At 33.4% G+C, this 19,675-nt stretch overlaps 1 protein-coding gene and 1 long non-coding RNA gene across 6 annotated transcripts in view; one reads left to right on the forward strand and one right to left on the reverse strand.

Moving 5' to 3' along the window:
- LOC111053552 (glycogen synthase kinase-3 beta) overlaps positions 1 to 19,675 on the reverse strand; it is a 210,777-nt gene that overhangs the window by 132,580 nt on the left and 58,522 nt on the right. The gene's annotated exons all lie outside the window — the stretch shown is intronic.
- Positions 2,724 to 5,749, forward strand: LOC120353550. Its single transcript, XR_005572457.1, has 2 exons — positions 2,724 to 3,384; positions 5,705 to 5,749. It is a non-coding gene; the product is annotated as an uncharacterized LOC120353550 (long non-coding RNA).

Here is a 19,675-nt window from a genome sequence, read left to right on the forward strand (position 1 = left end):
AAGTGACTGCAAGTCATTAAAATACATCAAAACCGTATAGCATAAAAAAACGTATAGAAAACTTGAAATTAGGGTACCTTAATTTTTTTTGGAAAGTAATACTTTCCTTACCTATAGTAATAGGGCAAGGAAAGTAATTATTATGAAAGAAGAAATTATAATAACATTCATAGTTCATACAGAAATGTTCTATCTAATCACAGTAAATTGAGATTAATTTTCCTCACAAATTTCCGGTTAAATTTTAATCCTGATTAACTTCACGTGAACCAAATCAGAGAAGACTATTTCAAAAAGATGGATCTACTGGAATTAATCAGGACCGGCTTTTTTGCAACCGGCACTAAGTACCTGATTGAATGATTACAAAAGTTCAACAGCTGAGTCATAATTTTGACACAGTCCCACACACATGAACTCGCTCACTCACTTCCATCACCAACAGACGACGAAATAATATTATTATGAGATGTTTTTCCAAGGATGAATAATAATTATCCTTCTAATGTCCTTCAGCGAGTTTTCTCAGGGATGAGACCTAGTGCAATCGAATCTTTATATTATAAACCTACTGTGTTCTGAATTTCGTGAGAATCGTTAGAGCCGTTTTCGAGATCCGGTGAAATACAAACATAAAAACATCTAAACATATGAACAGAAGTTGTTCGTTTAATAGTATTGGATTCGAATAAAACATTATATTTCAAAAATTCTTCTGTATAGAGTTTGAGTGTTGTACTTGAAGGTCTCCCGTTGTTGAAGTTGATTTTGTCTGATGTGAGCAACAGGTAGCCTTGTGAAGCTTTCCTACGGAAAGGGCGGGCTGTAAGCACTTTATCCTATTCACAGCCTTGCTGAGTGTGTGGTTATAATGTGGGTTAGAGCTGCGCAAAATGAAGGCAGGCATGTGATACAAATCGGCTTATTGTTTCAAAAAGAGACGAAGCCACTGTACATTCAACAGGAACCACTGTTGTTTGGTTTTATTTATTTTAATCCTGAAATTTACTTGTTATTGTTCTCATCTTGTTGGATTTCGGTTCCAGTATTTTGGAAGTTGATTTTTTGGTATTTTCATTTTTTATGAATTACTCAATATTATGAAACTTAATTTGAGATTATGAAAATTTCCAAAAATTCAATTAAAAAAGTTATTTTATGTATTGGCTTAAAGAAATCTTCAAAAATCTGGTGTGGTGCACTCACACAACTTTCCTTGCCTTTATGATAATTGATCAACTGCGATAGTGTTCCCGCACATCTCAAGTCTACTACTTTTCTAAGATCTGAGCCAGCTGGTGACAGGACAATAACGCTGCAGACACACAAAGTCTGCTATCTCTTCTTAGTGAATGATTCAATAGAATCAACAGTTGCCAACAGTTTGCAATTGAATAATCTTATTTTCTCGAATTTCGAGCTTATTTTCAATTTTAGGTGAAAATGTTACTGAACATTAATTGTAGAGATTTTTAAGCTCAAACTCTGCATAGATGGTGCAGTGCTCCTGAAATTTTTACAGGTATGGGACTTGTGGCAGTTGATAAAGCTTATCAATGACTTTTCTAGATATAAATTTGATAAAAATCGTTGGAGCCGTTTTCGAGAAAATCGCGAAAAACCCTGTTTTTCACAACATCTTCGCCATTTTAGCCGCCATCCTGAATAAAGTTCCAAATTTCAAGTCATTCCGTTAATTGGGAGATTAGATATCGTGTACACAGACACACATACACTCATACACACACACACACACACACACACACACACACTCACACACACACATACAGACCAATACCCAAAAACCACTTTTTTGGACTCAGGGAACCTTGAAACGTATAGAAAATTTAGACATTGGTGTACCAATTTTTTTCGGAAAGCAATACTTTCCTTACCTATGGTTATAGGGCAAGGAAAGTAAAAAGATTGTTTGTTATACAACTATGATTCATGCTTTAATAAGGCCTCTCTGATACTCATTATTCTCTTAACTCTAAACTTGTAGAATCTTATTCGAATTAATGGCCGGCTTCCGAGCTCGTGATTTAGCGAAGTTCTAGACTTTAAACAGCTGAAGTTGGCTTTCAGAAACGGGACCACGCAGTTTATATGACAATCTTTATTTTCTCATTTCTATAATTGGAAATGTTTTTCCTTGACAAAATTAAACATTCCTAAATAATTCCAAATAGCTGAAACTTACACCATTTTCTCTTTAATTTATTTTGTGTTCAATTTTCCAGTTTTTCGAAATTTAATTCAAACGTGACTATGACTGCGACTACGTTTTAGAAAGCCAATTTTCTGACACCAGCTGTTTAAAGTCTAGAAATTAGCTGAATACCGAACTCGGAAACCGGCCCTAAAAGTGTTAACTTGTAAATATTTGAACAGACTGACTTAACTTGAAGACAATTTCAGAATCAGTTCTCTAGACTGTTGCATTTATTTGAATGTTCTGTTGTTACTATCTCAAATTGTTGATACCATGTTCGGTTGTTACTATCCCAAATTGCCGGCCGGGTTAGTCTAAAGGTGCGTACAGATATACGCGCCGCGAACATGTGCAATTCATTTTTAATCAGCTGACTATATCTGTATTTTTACAGAAACTGTATAAGATATAGATATAAAAAGCTTGGCATCAGCTGATTAAAAGTAAATTGTTCATGTTCGCGGCGCGTAAATCTGTACGCACCTTAATGTTGAGGCGCGTTACAACCAGTGAGTATAGAATGTAATATTTATACATTCATTTGAATGTTATACTCACTGGTTACAACTTCGGTCTGCTAGCCCCGCCTAGTTCATGGGTTCGAATCCCGCCGATGGCAAGGACGTTTGATCATCTCATCAATTCACCAACGCACTTTACATTACCCACGCACAAGCAAAATGCTCATGTGAGCATCATCCGCATTAAAAATTTGATGAAATCGATTTTTGTGTCCTATTTTTGTGACACCGAAATCAGAATAAATCTCAGTTTATTAAATGTCTGGCTGCCCGTAAGTTTCGCTTGAGTGAAATAAAGTGAGTGAGACAGACTCTAGTTTACTGTGGATTGAAGCAGGAAACTGAGTCTATAAATGAGTACGCATCGAAATTTGTTTGCTATCTTATCTCCCTCCACCCAGCTGAAAAATGATAACACATTGAGCTTCAAGAATAGCCTTGTATCAACAACTGACAAATTTTATCCCAAGCTATTAGCTTAGTTTGCGGCCAGATTTAGTAATAAGCGTTTGTCACTCGCGAAATTTCGAACGAAAGATTTTATATTGATGTTTGATTCAAACTGTGGCGGTTTTCTGTGTTTATAGTTGTGCGTGTTTCTTATAAAATCGCTCAAGAATTGTCATAGTCCATCAAACAAATCCAATAGTAATGTTGTTAGGAATGATTTATGGAAAATTTGGGACAACATTGTTAGTGTAGGCCTAGTTTTGGAAGTGGTGATGAGTTAATTGCATATATTCCAACTCCGGATAACTGGTGATGTTGAGGTTGCTGAAGTGTTCTTACACTTTTGAATTATAATTATTGTTACTCCATTGTCCTTCTTTGCAGAAAATTGTTGATTTGTTTCAATTTCTACAAAATTCTGTAATTTTCTTATTCATCCTCACTTGTTTATCACATTCATGGAATGAATTCAGTTCTATACTTTATTCTTGAAATCGTTAACAAGGACTGGGATTTCCAGATAGGCAGTGTATAAATATATATGTCGTATGGATACAGTGGCAGAGACAAATAATAATAGAAAGAGATGAAGACAATTAAACAATTCATACAAGTATTTTCAAGTTTTGACCCAGAGTAAGGCCTCGTCATCTGCTACATGCAATTGTAGTGTCAAAGCTTTCCAGTCAATTTCAATCCTATTATATTAAGCGATCAATTTCTGTATTTTTATATCTGGTTATTTATATTTATTTATGTTCAACGGATCTCGAAAACGGCTCTAACGATTTTCACGAAATTTGGAACGTAGTAGGTTTATGATATAAAAATTCGATTGCACTAGGTCTCATCCTTGTGAAAACTCGCTGAACGACATTAAAAGGATAATTCATCCTTGGCTGAAACAGCTGAGAATTTCGTCGTCTGTGAATAGTAAAAGCACAGAGGAAAGAAGCACTACATGGTATGCTTATTCCGTGGTAAAAGTGAGTGAGCGAGTGAGTATGTGAAAGATCAAAATATCGCATCCCCGAAATTCATAAGATGACGTATAGCCAGCTGTGAAATATAAACACGATTATTTTAGAGAATTGTGGTATGTTTATCAAATTAATAAAAATAACGAGCGAAGCTCGGTGCCCCGATATTATAAGTAAAAGATATATAATTACAAATAAGTGAACAATATAATTTGGTTGATAGGTAGTTTATTTTTTTATTTTTGAAGGGATGGATTCAAGGATCCAATGCTTCAAAGAACCCCACATGTCAACCTAAGCTTATTGTGTTGATAAGTAATACTAATGGGATATATTGTAGAATAAAACATAATGTCCCAATACAATGTTGTTGATGATACCATATTTATTATAGTTTTTTTTTATAAAATATGTTGAGTCTTGGAGAAAATATCCGTGTTGCCAAATTGTGTGAAATTTTAATCTTTTCATGCAAACCCATACGAATGGATGTATTAAAATTGACAACTCTGCATCTACTGTGTTTTCAAATTGAATACATCCTGTCATATATGCTTGCAAGGAAAGACTGAAATTACGCACAATTTGGCAACATGGATATTTTCCCCAAGCCTCAGCTTATTTTTTACAAACTATAATGGATATGGAATCATTAACAACATTGTATTGGGACATTATGTTTCATTCTACAGTATATCCAATTAGTATACCTATATATTGTATTACGTGTCGTTCTATAGTATATCCCATTAGAATTAGGTACCTGTCTACCAAATCATAGTACTGAATTCAGTTCATAAATGTGATATACCGGTACATGTAAGCATGAGAAAGAATAACAGAATTTTGTTGAAATTGAAACAAATCAATCATATTTTGAAAAGAATGACAATGAAGTAACAATATTATAATTCAAAAATATAGAAACACTTCAGCAACCTAGACATAATAACCAGTTATCCAGACAGTCAGAATCAGCTGACTATATTTGTATTTTTACAGAAACGGTATAAGATACAGATATAAAAATCTTGGCATCAGCTGATTAAAAGTGAATTGCTCATGTTGGCGGCGCGTATATCTGTACGCACCTTAAGAATGAGAAAGAATAGCATAATTTTGTTGAAATTGAAACAAATCAATCATATTATTTGTAAAGAATGACAATGAAGTAACAATATTATAATTCAAAAATATAGAAACACTTGAGCAACCTAAACATAACTAGTTATCCAGATAGGTACATGCAAGAATAAAGGTAGGCGCACACAGATTGTCATCGGACGGACGGCACGCATCGGACGGATCGGACGATTAGATTTGATGCACTTGAAAATTGAAAACAATGTATCAAAGCTAATCGTCCAATTGAAAACAATGCATCAAATCTAATCGTCCAATTGAAAACAATGCATCAAATCTAATCGTCCGATCCGTCCGATGCGTGCCGTCCGTCCGATGTCGATCTGTGTGCGCCTACCTTAAATAGTAATAACATAATTTTTTAAATATTAATCTAAAGCACGATTAAACATTAGTCATCAGCGCAATTCCTAGTCTGGATCAAAGAAACCTTCACTAGAAAAAAATAAAATAAAGTATTTAATTACTTCTTCTACAAAACGAGTGAATAATAAATTAGTAATTGAAGTATAAGTATTGATTGGATGACTCACTGTCTAAACAAGCTCCAAATCCTCAACTTTAGACGTTCTTTCAACATGGACTAGTTAGATGTTTTCCTATAGAATCGTCACGTGATCCACGTCATAAGTCATAAGTTTGAGCGTCATAAGTTCATGAATGGAGTGTGGATTGCTGCCTTACCTGGGTGATATTGGTGCTCAATTTTTCAGCTGCATCCTAGATCGACAAAGTCAGTATAACATGCCATTTCTTGTACGTCACGAATGTTTACTTGCATTGATTGTTGTTTGATTCAGTTAGTTGTTGCACTGGAAAATGTTTATGTAACATTGTTTAGTGATTACGTCCATGTATCAGCGCGTAAAAGATTCTAGAAATTTGGAATGATATCCCAAACCAATGCTTCTTCTATCATATCATTTACTTGTTCCATTGAAAACATTTTCTGTAACATAACATAGTGATTATTGTTGATAATTAATCAATGAAAATTCATATTACCAATGGAAATGTTATGAAAACTTGATGATGAATCAATAAGTAGGGGAAGCATGTTGATTGAGTATACATGTGCCCATGTGCGATGTCTTAGTATCTCTCAATAAGATAGTTTGAACTTGAAATGGAGAAATAAATTAATAGGGGAAATTTAACACTTTGACTGCCACCTATACCTGAGAAAAAATGTCTATTCTGGCCACCCTCATTTTTCACATTATACCTATGCAATTTTATATGTAATCAACAGCTATTCATATTAGAACAACTATTGACAAAAATTGAAGCTTCAATCCAAATTTTTAAATGTGGTGACACGTTGGTCTCACGCGGCTAGAATTGAACTTGGAGACCATAATGGCCATGTGAAGCCAATGTGGCACCACACATTTCTAATCGCTGCTAAGGTCTTTTTGTGGACAAAATGGATCACTATTAACATGAAATATCAATGTCAATATAATAAAATTGATTTAGGTATCTAATTTGAAAAAAATGATAAATTATATTATAAGCTACATTTTTATTTAGTCAAAATGAAAAATGGAAAAAATCAAACTCAGACTACTCAATATTACATGAATGGGCATCTAAAAACATTCAAGGCGAATATAAATGTCAATATTATAAAATTGATTTAGGTATCTAATTTGAAAAAAATGATAAATTTTATGATTAGTTACATTTTTATTTAGTCAAAATAAAATATGGAAAAAATCAAACTTAGACTACTCAATATTACATGAATGGGCATCAAAAACCATTCTAGGCAAATATCCATGTCAATATTATAAAATTTATCTAGGTATCTAATTTGAAAAAATCTGGTGTGGCGCACTCATACAACTTTCCTTGCCGTTATGAGAATTGATCACCTGACGCTAGTGTTCCCGCGCATCTAAAGTCTATTCAAAGATCTAAGCCAGCTGGTGACAGGACTATAACGCTGGAGATACACGAAGTCTTCTATCTCTTCATAGTGAATGATTTAATAGAATCAACAGTTGCCAATAGTTTGCAATTGAAATAATAACATTTTCTGGAATTTCGAGCTTATTTTCAATTTTAGGTGAAAATGTTACTGATCATTAATTGTAGAGATTTTCATACTCAATCTTTTCCACTCGAAATTTTTTGTTTAAACTGTATCTGGAGCCTGATAATTGGAAATCTGAAATCAAACTTTACCTAGATGGGGCGGAGCTCCTGAAATTTTTACAGATATGGGACTTGTGGCAGTTGATAGAGCTTATCAATGACTATTTTAGGTATAAATTTGATCAAAATCGTTGGAGCCATTTTCGAGACAATCGCGAAAAACCCTGTTTTTGACAACATTTTCGCAATTTTAGCCGCCATCTTGAATTGCATTCGATCGAAATTGTTCGTGTCGGATCCTTATAGTGTAAGGACATTAAGTTCCAAATTTCAAGTCATTCCGTTAATTGGGTGATGAGATATCGTGTACACAGACGCACATACACTCATACACACACACACACACACACACACACACACACACACACACACACACACACCCATACAGACCAATAATACCCAAAAACCACTTTTTTGGACTCAGGGGACCTTGAAACGTATAGAAATTTAGAAATTGGGGTACCTTAATTTTTTTCGGAAAGCAATACTTTCCTTACCTATGGTAGGGCCTAATAGGGCAAGGAAAGTAAAAATCAGACTATAGAATTATTCATCATAAATCAGCTGACAAGTGATTACATAGATGTGTGGAGAAGCCAGTCTATTGCTGTATTTCCATAAGGTCTATAGTTTCAACCAGATGAGAATACTGCGTGAGGTCTCCTGTTCACAGAACTACTAGTTGTAATCTGTATTAAACTCTGTTTTCTTAATTATTTTTAACATTATATTAATTTATTCTTATTGATGTCTCTATTGATAAAAAAAAGATGTTTTCTAGTTGTTTTTCGAAATTGTGCAACACGCGTTTTTTTTGAAAATATTTTTTTGTGAGGGAATTCCCGTTGCCAGAGTGTGGGGGCGTTTAGTCATTACAGGTCGTATATCATGCCTCTGTTGCTGAGAATAGAAACTGAAAACATTCCAACTACTTCAGGGATCCTAATAGGCCCTTAGCAGGCGTCTGGTCCTCTTCTATTTCTTGTGTTCTACTTTTTAACTTTTCATTTTCCCAGTTGAATGTGTTGGAAATGTGAGAAAATTCTTTAATCGTCCATTTTCACCTCAAAAGTTTCCTGCCTTTTTCTCTTTTGTGTCAAATTGAATTAACTCCGTCGTATATTTATAGTCTATTGTTGTCTATCTTGAAGTCGTATTATTAGATTTAATATCTTGGACTGATCTTGAAGTTTTAAATAGAAATATGTCTCCAATTTTCTCTTCTAGTTTCAAATGAATGTTTCACCTCAAGTATACTATCACATATTCTCCATAAATCTATCAAAAATCAAAGTTTGTCAAATTCAAGATTTCTTGAATTAATCTTATCTTGCATCTTGAACTCTTGATTTAATCTTTAAAGCCATCATGTTCTGAGTCTTAGCAGATTCGTCTCAACTTGATTTCTTCAAGTTATTGTTCATTTTGAATGCCTCTATTCACTACCTCCGTAAACAAAGCCATAGTGCAAGACAGGTGGTTGATGGTAACGTCAGCACAGATAGGCTGATATGGCTGATGAATGGCTCCTACACCATTAAGGTGCGTACAGATATACGCGCCGCGAACATGAGCAATTCACTTCTAATCAGCTGACTATATCTGTATTTTTACAGAAAAGTTATAAGTTATAGATATAAAAAGCTTGGCATCTGCTAATTAAAAGTGAATTGCTCATGTTCGCGGCGCGTATATCTGTACGCACCTTTAAAAACACAAGCCGATATATCAGCTGAAATCAACAATTTTTTATTAGTGTAGGAGCCGTACCTGTGCTGACGTCACACGAATGCACTATGGCTTTGTTTACGGAAGTAGTGCTCTAATCCCTTAAACTCGAATTTGACTTAGCAATACTCAAGAATAGATTCAAATACTATTTCATTTCAACTCATTCGAGTATATGTTCAATAAGGAATTACATACTGGAAAAATGCCATTTTTTAAGTTATATAAATTTAAGACTATTTTCACAGTTGCAAGTTGAGTTTTTGCTTGGTCTTCACCATGCTAGAATTAGATACTGGAATTACATAATGGAAAAATGCCATTCGATTGAATCACCTTCAACTCTTGATATTTCACTGTAAATTTCACAAATCAATAGACTTAATTTATATAAATCAAAACTATTTTTAAGTTATATAAATTTAAGACTATTTTCACAGTTGCAAGTTGAGTTTTTGCTTGTCTTCACCATGCTAGAATTAGATACTGGAATTACATAATGGAAAAATGCCATTCGATTGAATCACCTTCAACTCTTGATATTTCACTGTAAATTTCACAAATCTATAGACTTAATTTATATAAATCAAAACTATTTTTAAGTTATATAAATTTAAGACTATTTTCACAGTTGGAAGATGAGTTTTTGCTTGGTCTTCACCATGCTAGAATTAGATACTGGAATTACATACTGGAAAAATGCCATTAGATTGAATAACCTTCAACTCTTGATATTTCACTGTAAATTTCACAAATCTATAGACTTAGTCATATAAATCAAGAATATTTTTAAGTTATATAAATCAAGATTTTTTTCACATTTGGAAGTTGAGTTTTTGCTTGGTCTTCACCATGCTAGAATTAGATACTGGAATTACATACTGGAAAAATGCCATTAGATTGAATAACCTTCAACTCTTGATATTTCACTGTAAATTTCACAAATCTATAGACTTAGTTATATAAATCAAGAATATTTTTAAGTTATATAAATCAAGATTTTTTTCACAGTTGGAAGATGAGTTTTTGCTTGGTCTTCACCAAACTAGAATTAGATAAATCTTTTCCCATTAGCCTTCGTGAATAGAAGCCACAAATAAATCACAGTATTTCTAGCCACCCATAGAAAAATATTTTACCAATTTCCTTCAGTTCAAATTTCAATACAGTATTATTTTTTTCGTATCTAACTGTTATTAGTCTCCTTGTTATTAATCTTCCTCTCATCACTAATTGGTATTATCAATATTTATTTTGTTGAGTCATGTTTGTTTGGGTTGTGTCATGTTTGGATTGTTTCAATGTTGTGTGTTCTATGTACCTACATGAAAACTTTCTATGTGTTCTAAATGGCTTTGAAATAATTTTCTTTTTTAGTAATCTCAAATCATAAGTTGCAATTAATCTAAGCTTCTTTGTGTGTCCTTAAATCTTTCTTTATTATTCAGTAACGTCTTCTCAAATCTGTCCACTCTCATGTGATTGTAATGCTTTGTTTGATAGATTTTTTTAAAGATTTTCTTGATTATTGAAGTCTTCTTGAAACGATTGCCACTTATGTGATTGTTAATTCTCTTCTTCCATCTTCTGTCTTTTAATCACTTCTCCCCAAATTCTATTGTGTGTACTCTATTCCTTCTTAGTCTCTCCCATGTCATTCTTTTTTTTTTCCTACTCAATTTTATTTTTTTTAATTCTCTAGATACATTTTTAATTTCTTGTGTTCTATTTTTCCAGGTGAGTATCCTGAAGTGAACAACATCCCAATTTTCCGTAAGTTTTAGTAGTATATCAGGAATTATTTTCAAAGTTAAGATTTCAATTATCAACAGTCAAAATTCGAAAATAAAAGTCAACATTTGAAGCCATCAGTTTTAGTGGCTCGATATGTGGTGAATAGACAGTATGCAATTTTTATTTTTTTTTTATTATTTTACAAAGGCGACTTTGTAGAAGTATTTTAAGCCTAGGTGATGATGATGGGATGAATGATAATACAATGAAGGTAGAGTTATGAATGAATAAAAATTATAGGTTATGCTATCCACTTGAATTGATTTAAGTCCACTTTTCAGTCCAGAAGTAAGTAAACTAGAAATTTTGAATTTGATTTGATTAAAAACCGAATATAATAGAATGATTACATTTAATAAATTCTCAGAACTTGAAACAATCTATCCCTATAAACACCATATATAGTACAAAATTGATTATTATAAATATTACCCTTCAGCACAGTACAGTACAGAAACCATTATTATAAATTACACCAACTTTCTTGATTACTTATCGTCCATCTTGGTCCATTTTGTGGTTGAATTATTTTTCCATTCTCGACCATTTTAGTAGTAAAATCTTGGCTAATTTAAATGTATTTTTACATTTCTATATGTTTTGTATAGTACGGTACTAATAACTTATATTACTGTATTATAATTATTATTTATACTAATGTTATGAGTCCACTCCTTTATTAATAAGCTACAGTATTGATTCTCATGTAGACATTCTTTTCATACGCTGTACATTTAATAAACTAGAACACAAATATGCTCGAAGTATTAGGCTGGTCACACATCGATTAGTCAAGACAAGACTAGTCACGTTTAGTCACAATACTTCACATAGTTGCTTATGACGCAACTCACACTGCTTAGTCATTGCAATTAGACATGTCTTCATAAGCAACTATGTGAAGTATTGTGACTTAACCTGTCTTGTCTTGACTAATCGTTAGTCAAGACAAGACAAGAAATGATCAGATATTGCAATTATACTAATCGTTACGGTAGTATTCTAATCGTTAGTCAAGACAAGACTAGTCACGTTTAGTCACAATACTTCACATAGTTGCTCATGGAGTCATGTCTAATTACAATATCTGATCATTTCTTGTCTTGTCTTGACTAACGATTAGTCAAGACAATACTAGTCACGTTTAGTCACAATACTTCACATAGTTGCTTATGGAGTCATGTGTAATTGCAATGACTAATCAGTGTGTGTTGCGTCATAAGCAACAATGTGAAGTATTGTGACTAAACGTGACTAGTCTTGTCTTGACTAATCGTTAGTCAAGACAAGACAAGACAAGAAATGATCAGATATTTTACAATTATACATGAATACATAAGCAACTATGTGAAGTATTGTGACTAAACGTGACTAGTCTTGTCTTGACTAATCGTTAGTATTCTAATCGTTAGTCAAGACAAGACTAGTCACGTTTAGTCACAATACTTCACATAGTTGCTCTAATTGCACTAATTGTCTAATTGCAATATCTGATCATTTCTTGTCTTGTCTTGTCTTGACTAACGATTAGTCAAGACAATACTAGTCACGTTTAGTCACAATACTTTACATAGTTGCTTATGGAGTCATGTCTAATTGCAATGATCAATCAGTGTGTGTTGCGTCATTAGCAACAATTTGAAGTATTGTGACTAAACGTGACTAGTCTTGTCTTTTCTGATCGATGTGTCACCAGCCTCATTTTATTCTTTACTTCGCTATTTTAGTATGTAGTTACTAATAGTAACTAATAGTAATAGTAACTAATAGTTACTATAGTGAGGTCCACGTTATAATGGCAGTATTTGATCAACTTTGGTTTTACTATCCTTGTCTATCATTCGATATAGCCGGTGGTACTATCCTTTTCTAGGTCAACAACGATGCCAATTATGTTGTTGACAGTGTAGAAATATAATTAATTAATGCAGAGAATCGTCATCGTTATTCTTCTATCTTCATCCACTGCCATTATAACGTGGACCTCACTATAATAGTAAATCAAATACCAATCTGTGTCGTCCATCTTTGTCCATTTTGTGGTTAAATTACATTTTCATACTCAACCATTCTAGTAGCAAAATCTTGACTAATTTAAATGTATTTTTACATTTCTACATGTAAAGGTTTGTACGATGTGCTGAAGTAAATTACTATACTGTCAGCATTTCCTATGAATAACATGTATAATACTGTTATTCCACCAATGCCGACAGTTTGAGATGAATTCCACTGTAGCTGTAATTCCATGAAGTCTCTGAAAATTCATTAACCGTGATAAATTAGTCAATGTAAAAAAAATTGCTCATTTGAAGTCTGTGTATTGAAGAGAATAAATTGTATATTGAAAAGTGAAAATGACATAACCAACATTTGATTTGGACAGTATATTATAAATTGGAAATTGGACAGTTTTGGGCATGAGCCTGTTGTGCCTTTCCTCATGTTTAGTATTTGTACACAATGAGATAAATAAATAAATAGATTCTCTTCAACTAGGTTCGTGAAATTGGATTATTTTGGGGACCCGATGTAATTAAGGGTTGGAAAATAGATTATACGTACCGTACTAGATTCAGTTTTAATTGAATGTGAGATAATTAGGTTGTACGATGATGCATAGAATGAATCAATTGCTGGTTTTTTATGCTTCGATTAAGTGTATCAGAGGTCTGTTTCATAAAAGTTACAAGTCCTGTAGTACAGGAGAATCATCATTCCAATTACATGCTCAATATATCCGATAAAATCAGCTGTTCCTGTATTACAGGACTTCTAAATTTTTATGAAAAGGCTACTTATGAAACTGGATTCATAAAATCATCAATAGATTCAGTTTTAATTGAATGTGAGATAATTAGGTTGTACAATTATGCATAGAATGAATCAATTGCTGTTTTTTTTTTTTTTGCTTCGATTTAGTGTATGAGGGGCCTGTTTCATAAAAGTTACAAATCTTGTAATACAGGTGAATCATCATTCCAATTACATGCTCAATATAGCCTATAAAATCAGCTGTTCCTGTATTACAGGACTTCTAAATTTTTATGATACAGGCTTTTTATGAAACTGGGTTCATAAAATCATCATGTTATTTACAAAATTACATTTGAGGTTTTCTGTGATTGGAACGTGTATTCACATTTAGGAAAGTTTTGGATTTGATGAAATCGGACTTTCGACTTGTATTTTAGAAGACAAAGATAGATTCAAATAATACTTTCTTCAATATTTTTTACTAAACGAAAATCCCAATAAAATGTTGTAAATCACCCCGAAGGCTTCTGCAACCGCAAATATTGACAACAGGGGTGTGTTACAGCATTTAATTGGGATTTTCGTTTAGTAAATTTACTCATTAATTAGCATTTGAACAAATGAAACTTTCAATTCATTTCCATCTGAATACTTTTTTTCGATAAAACTTGTCGGAAATAGTTTTCCTGGAGATCTTACTGTTTTCAGTTGTTCTTGATTATCTTTGAAATTTAAGATTTGTTTTTGAAAATGATGTCTTGAGGGCAAATGAAAGTTAACTTCGCCAATGTCATGAGTAATCCCATCCAACTCTATGTCAATAAAAGTATAAGGGCCGGTTTCCGAGCTCGGGACTTAGCTAAGTCCTAGACTTTAAACAGCTGGAGTCAGAAAAATGGCTTTCCAAAACGGGGCATAGTTGCAGTCATTGTCATAGTCACGTTTGAATTAAATTTCGAAAAACTAGAAGATAGAACACAAAATAAAATAAACAGAAAATAGTGTAAAGTTTCAGCTATTTTGAATTATTTAGGAATGTAATTTCGTCAAGGAAAAACGTTTCCAATTATAGAAATAAGAAAATAAAAACTACGACTACTGTTATAAAAGCTGCGACTACGCCCCGTTTTGGAAAGCCAATTTTCTGACTCCAGCTGTTTAAAGTCTAGGACTTAACTAAATCCCGAGCTCGGAAACCTGTCCTTGGAGTATTAAACTATAACACTGTGGTCCGGTTGCACAAAAGGCTGTTAACTTCAATTCCCGATTAAATTCCAAGATAACCAATTATAGAAGTTTTTTTGAAAAGAAGGCTTCTCTGATTGGTTCTCGTGGAATTTAATCGGGATTAGAAGTTAAGAAACTTTTGTGCAACCGGTTGTATAACTTTCTCCAACTCAGATTCTCTCCTTTAGAAATTAATGGAATAACAAATAATTTTTTGAATTTTGGAAAGTTTAACTTCATCTCGAAACTGCTGTTTGTTACAGCACTATCATCGGATAATAATTTGATCGTAATAAAATTAGGTTTGAAAATCTAAATAATATTTGAAAACTATTTCCAAATAATTTAATCGTCTGGTTCTTGACTTTAATTCCGTCAAGAGCTCTTCAATCTCATTCGAGAAGATTATAATACTATAATCATAGTATTATAATTATAAATATTATAATATATAAAATTTGTAATATAAATTAAAACAGGAGACACGATATAAATAGATTGAAAACACTTAAAAACTTACATTAGAAATGGGGGAAATTTTCGGGAACTGAGTTCCCTTCCTCAACCGAGCAGACTAATTTTTGTAATTTATATTACAAACTTTAAAGTGTCTTCTGTTATGTGCTACAAGTGAAATAATATATTATAAATATTGTATTGCAAATTGAAAACTCAGGATTATAATATCAGTGCATGAAATTCAGAATTAGGACAATAGTAGTCTAACTTGAAAATCCATTGAAGTTCACAGTTCATTTTTACTATCTTATCCTTGAAGGACTCTTCTTGGTTATTGCTGGAATTATTGTTTTAAGTTCAGGCAAGAAGTGCACCAGACTTGGTTCAAAGTTTATGGTCACGTTGAAGTTTAGTGCTCTAGCGTCTCAGTTCTCCTACTCCTTCTTCTTGTTCTTTTTTCTTCTTCTTCTTCTTCTTCTTCTTCTTCTTCTTCTTCTTCTTCTTCTTCTTCTTCTTCTTCTTTCTTTTCATTATTCTTCTTCATTTTTTTCTTCTTCTTCTTCTTCTACTTCTCCGTATCTTCTTCTCATCCTCCTTCTTCTTCTTCTTCTTCTTCTTCTTCTTCTTCTCTTCTTCTTCTTCTTCTTCTTCTTCTTCTTCTTCTTCTTCTTCTTTTTTCTTTTCATTATTCTTCTTCATTTTTTTCTTCTTCTTCTTCTTCTTGTTCTCTTCTTGTTCTTGCTTTCTTCTCCTTATTATTCTTCTTCATATTCTTCTTCATTTTTTTTTTCTTTTTCTTCTTCTTCTCCTTCTTCTACTTCATTTTTTCCTTCTTCTTCTTCTTTTTCTTCTCCTTGTTCTTGTTTTCTCCTTCTTCTTCTTCTTCTCTTCTTCTTCTCCTTTCTCTTCTTCTTCTACTCCTTCTTCTTATTTTCCTTCTTCTCCTCCTCCTCCTCCACCACCTCCTTCCTCTTCTTTTTCTCTCTCTTCTTCTTCCACTTTCTCTTCTTTTCTTTCCTTCCCTCTCCTTATCTTCTTCCACTTCTCTTCTTCTCTTTCTTCTCCGTATCTTATTATTTTTTTTCTCTTCTCTTCCCCGTATCTTCTTCCTCTTCTCTTTCTTCCCCGTATCTTTTTCCTCTTCTCTTTCTTCTCCGTATCATCTTCTAATTCTTCTTCTCTTCCTCTTCTTCTCAGATTATCTTCATCTCTAGTGTCTCACTGAATGTCGTTCTTGTTCTATTCTCGATCTCGTCATCGGTCTATTTCTGTAATCTCTAGTCAGTAGAGCTCTATGTTGAATTCCGAGCATAAATCATCGTTAATGTGTAAACTTTCCAACTCCATATTCTAGTTTGTTCCGGTGACGTCATAATATGATTCTGCATCACATTTTATTTGTCTCATCGCTGTTGAGATTTGCATTCTTGAGACTGTGAAGCAGAAAAGTCGTATTGATATTTTGGCATTGATTCCAGTCTGTTGCAGTTCAATATTCAAATGAATTATTTCATTTCACAGCAAAAGTTGTTGACATTTTCAATTCATTCATTCCACAGATTTCATCATTTGATTTCCATTTCCAATATGGTAAATGTTCATGTTTATTAATTAATATCATGTTGTAAATTTTATGGAAATGGAAATGAAACAGGGGTAGGTACTGTCAGGATACAAAGCCTATGCCAGCATATTTTCTAAAGTTAATGTATAATTGAGGCATAAATCAAATGTACTCACGTCAAATTATGTAAAACTCATTTAATTATAGTTTTATTAAATTCTTATAGTATTATTTCGTATAATTTACCAATTATTGTCAGAGTCATTCGTCCTGCCTACCAATGTTGTTTACTACCTTATTTTCAATAATTAGGTTAGAGTGAATTGCGCCAAAATTGATGACAAGCCTTATCTGTCAGCTGTTGATACTGCCGGCTACTGTGCTACTGTGATATCTCTATATTGTCTGTTTTCATTTTAAAACTAACTCAAGCTTGTTCATTTCTGCAACCCCTGTTTATTTTCTGTTTATCTGCTTTATTTTATAGTCTTCCCGTTTAACGTAATTTTTGTCATTTTCTGTGTTTTTCGAACCTCTGTGTCTAATTTAAATATTAAAACCGCGTGGAAAAATTCCCATTGGTGGACTTTTCCTTATTAGGCACAGGATTGGTTCTTGCCCAAATGACGTGGTTCTTCTTCTCAGAAGAAGACCAGGTGATTTCCGCTTTTGGGAAGAAGAGACACTTGCCTTCTGAGAATCGAATTATCAGGACCCGTTTAATTTGTCCTATTAAAATTAATGTTTAAATGGTTTCTCTTCTTGTTAAATGTAATATATCCAGTGTGTTAAATGTGTAGCTCCTCTGTAGTCTTGTGCTCTTAAATTAATTGGAAGGCAAGTTCAATTTGTATAAGCTTATCCTGAGGAAGAATTGTGAAACTAAATCCTGGGTGACGCCATTCCACGCCAGATCTTCAAGTGAAATAAAATTATTAAGTGAATTGGGGCCCCACGATCGAGTTGGTGAGCGAAAAATATTTATTCTATCCAATCAGTGAATTGAGAAAGCTACAATTTTCTATCATTAAAGTATTGTGAAAGAGTGCAGGACTATATCCTCCTATAATACCGTGTAACCCCTATTAAAATCCTAATTGCACTATATTACCAAGAACATTCATTTTTATTATCTCATATCAAGAACATTTATTACCAAATTTTGAAACTCTATTATTCCAATTTGTCAATTATTTAATTATTTATTATTATTTGATTCTTAACGATATAATTCATCAATAAATTTGCATAATTGTTAACCAGTTTCAGTAATTTCTCTAATTAGATCCTGCTCAGTTCGGTCTATAATTACCATATTGGTTTCCTCTGTAGGAATTATTTCAGGTATTGGAATATCAATATTGAATTTACTTGTTATCATAAGAAATAAATTACATTCGCTGTGCTCGGGTTTGAATTGCCTGGAGATATTGGTAGGCTATCACGCCTGATTCTCAAGCAGTTTATATCAGAGTACGGCGGAAATATTATTTCTTGTGGAATTGTAGGATATTTTGGACGGGTGTAGGCAGCTCTGCCGGTGATTTTTTATCCGAATTACAGGTGTTAAGCGTCCAGAGGCTCTTGCGAATCCACAAGATTGCGCCCGAACACAAGACGGTGAAGGAGAGGGAGCTATTTCATCTTAATAATCATAAATTTATTTCAGAGATCGAATTATCTACGCTTGAGAGGGAGCAGAAATAAATATTTCTTTTCAGTGGAGTCGTGGGTCGCCTAGCATCAATACTCTGTTCAATATTGTTGTTCAATTTTATTCTTAATAATTATTGATCGAATTGAGCAGGTATTTTTTGTTGCACTAATGGGGGCTACACGGTGTTACTCTGATGTAATAATCCCTGAAATGAACAAGCTTGAGGTAGTCGATTTATTTATTAATTTGTGATTGTTCATACACTGGATATTATTTTGATTGTGTTGAATTTTATGTTGATCATTCGGTATATTATATTGTAGAGTATTATTGTATTCTAAAAACGTATTATTGTCGCGATTTTGTCTTGCTTTGAAGTTGTGGGAATTAGTCAGCGGTATTAATTCTTCAGAACTACAAGATAATTTGCACTGACCTGATTCTGTTATTCCAATTTGCGCGCACCACTATCATTCACTCACTATTTTCACTTGTTGGATTTCGTCTACACTTCACTTTTTGGGAGAATCATGGCAAACCCCGCCACGGAACTGGATGGGTCTACCACATTGTTTACACCGGCAGATCCTGTCTCACCCGAAACTTCTCCAAAACCGCAACCAGCGCGACTTCAGTTGACTTTGAGCGCGGCATTCGAGAGCGTTTGCATCGACTCAGCTAGAGGAAAGTCAGCCAATACTTAATTCGGTGCAATCATCACCAATCGCCAACGCGATCGGCGCGAGGTAGATCGTCAAACGTATTCCAATGATGTCACTGCTGCTGAGTTGGAGACCAACAGCCGCAGAAGCTGCCATATCTACCACCTGGGACGATCGAAACCATACTTGAAGTTTTCAAGACCACTGCTGCTGGAATAGAAAAGAAATTAGAAGAAACCGGCAATAGATTGGACAAGAAAATAGACAGAAACAAGTAATAGTTTGGACAAGAAATGAAGAAACCAGTAATAGATTGGACAAGAAAGTGGAAGAAATGACCGCAAACTTTTGCAACTCA

This window comes from Nilaparvata lugens, chromosome 11 (assembly GCF_014356525.2).
Source record: "Nilaparvata lugens isolate BPH chromosome 11, ASM1435652v1, whole genome shotgun sequence".
In the NCBI taxonomy this organism is placed as follows: Eukaryota; Metazoa; Arthropoda; class Insecta; order Hemiptera; family Delphacidae; genus Nilaparvata; species Nilaparvata lugens.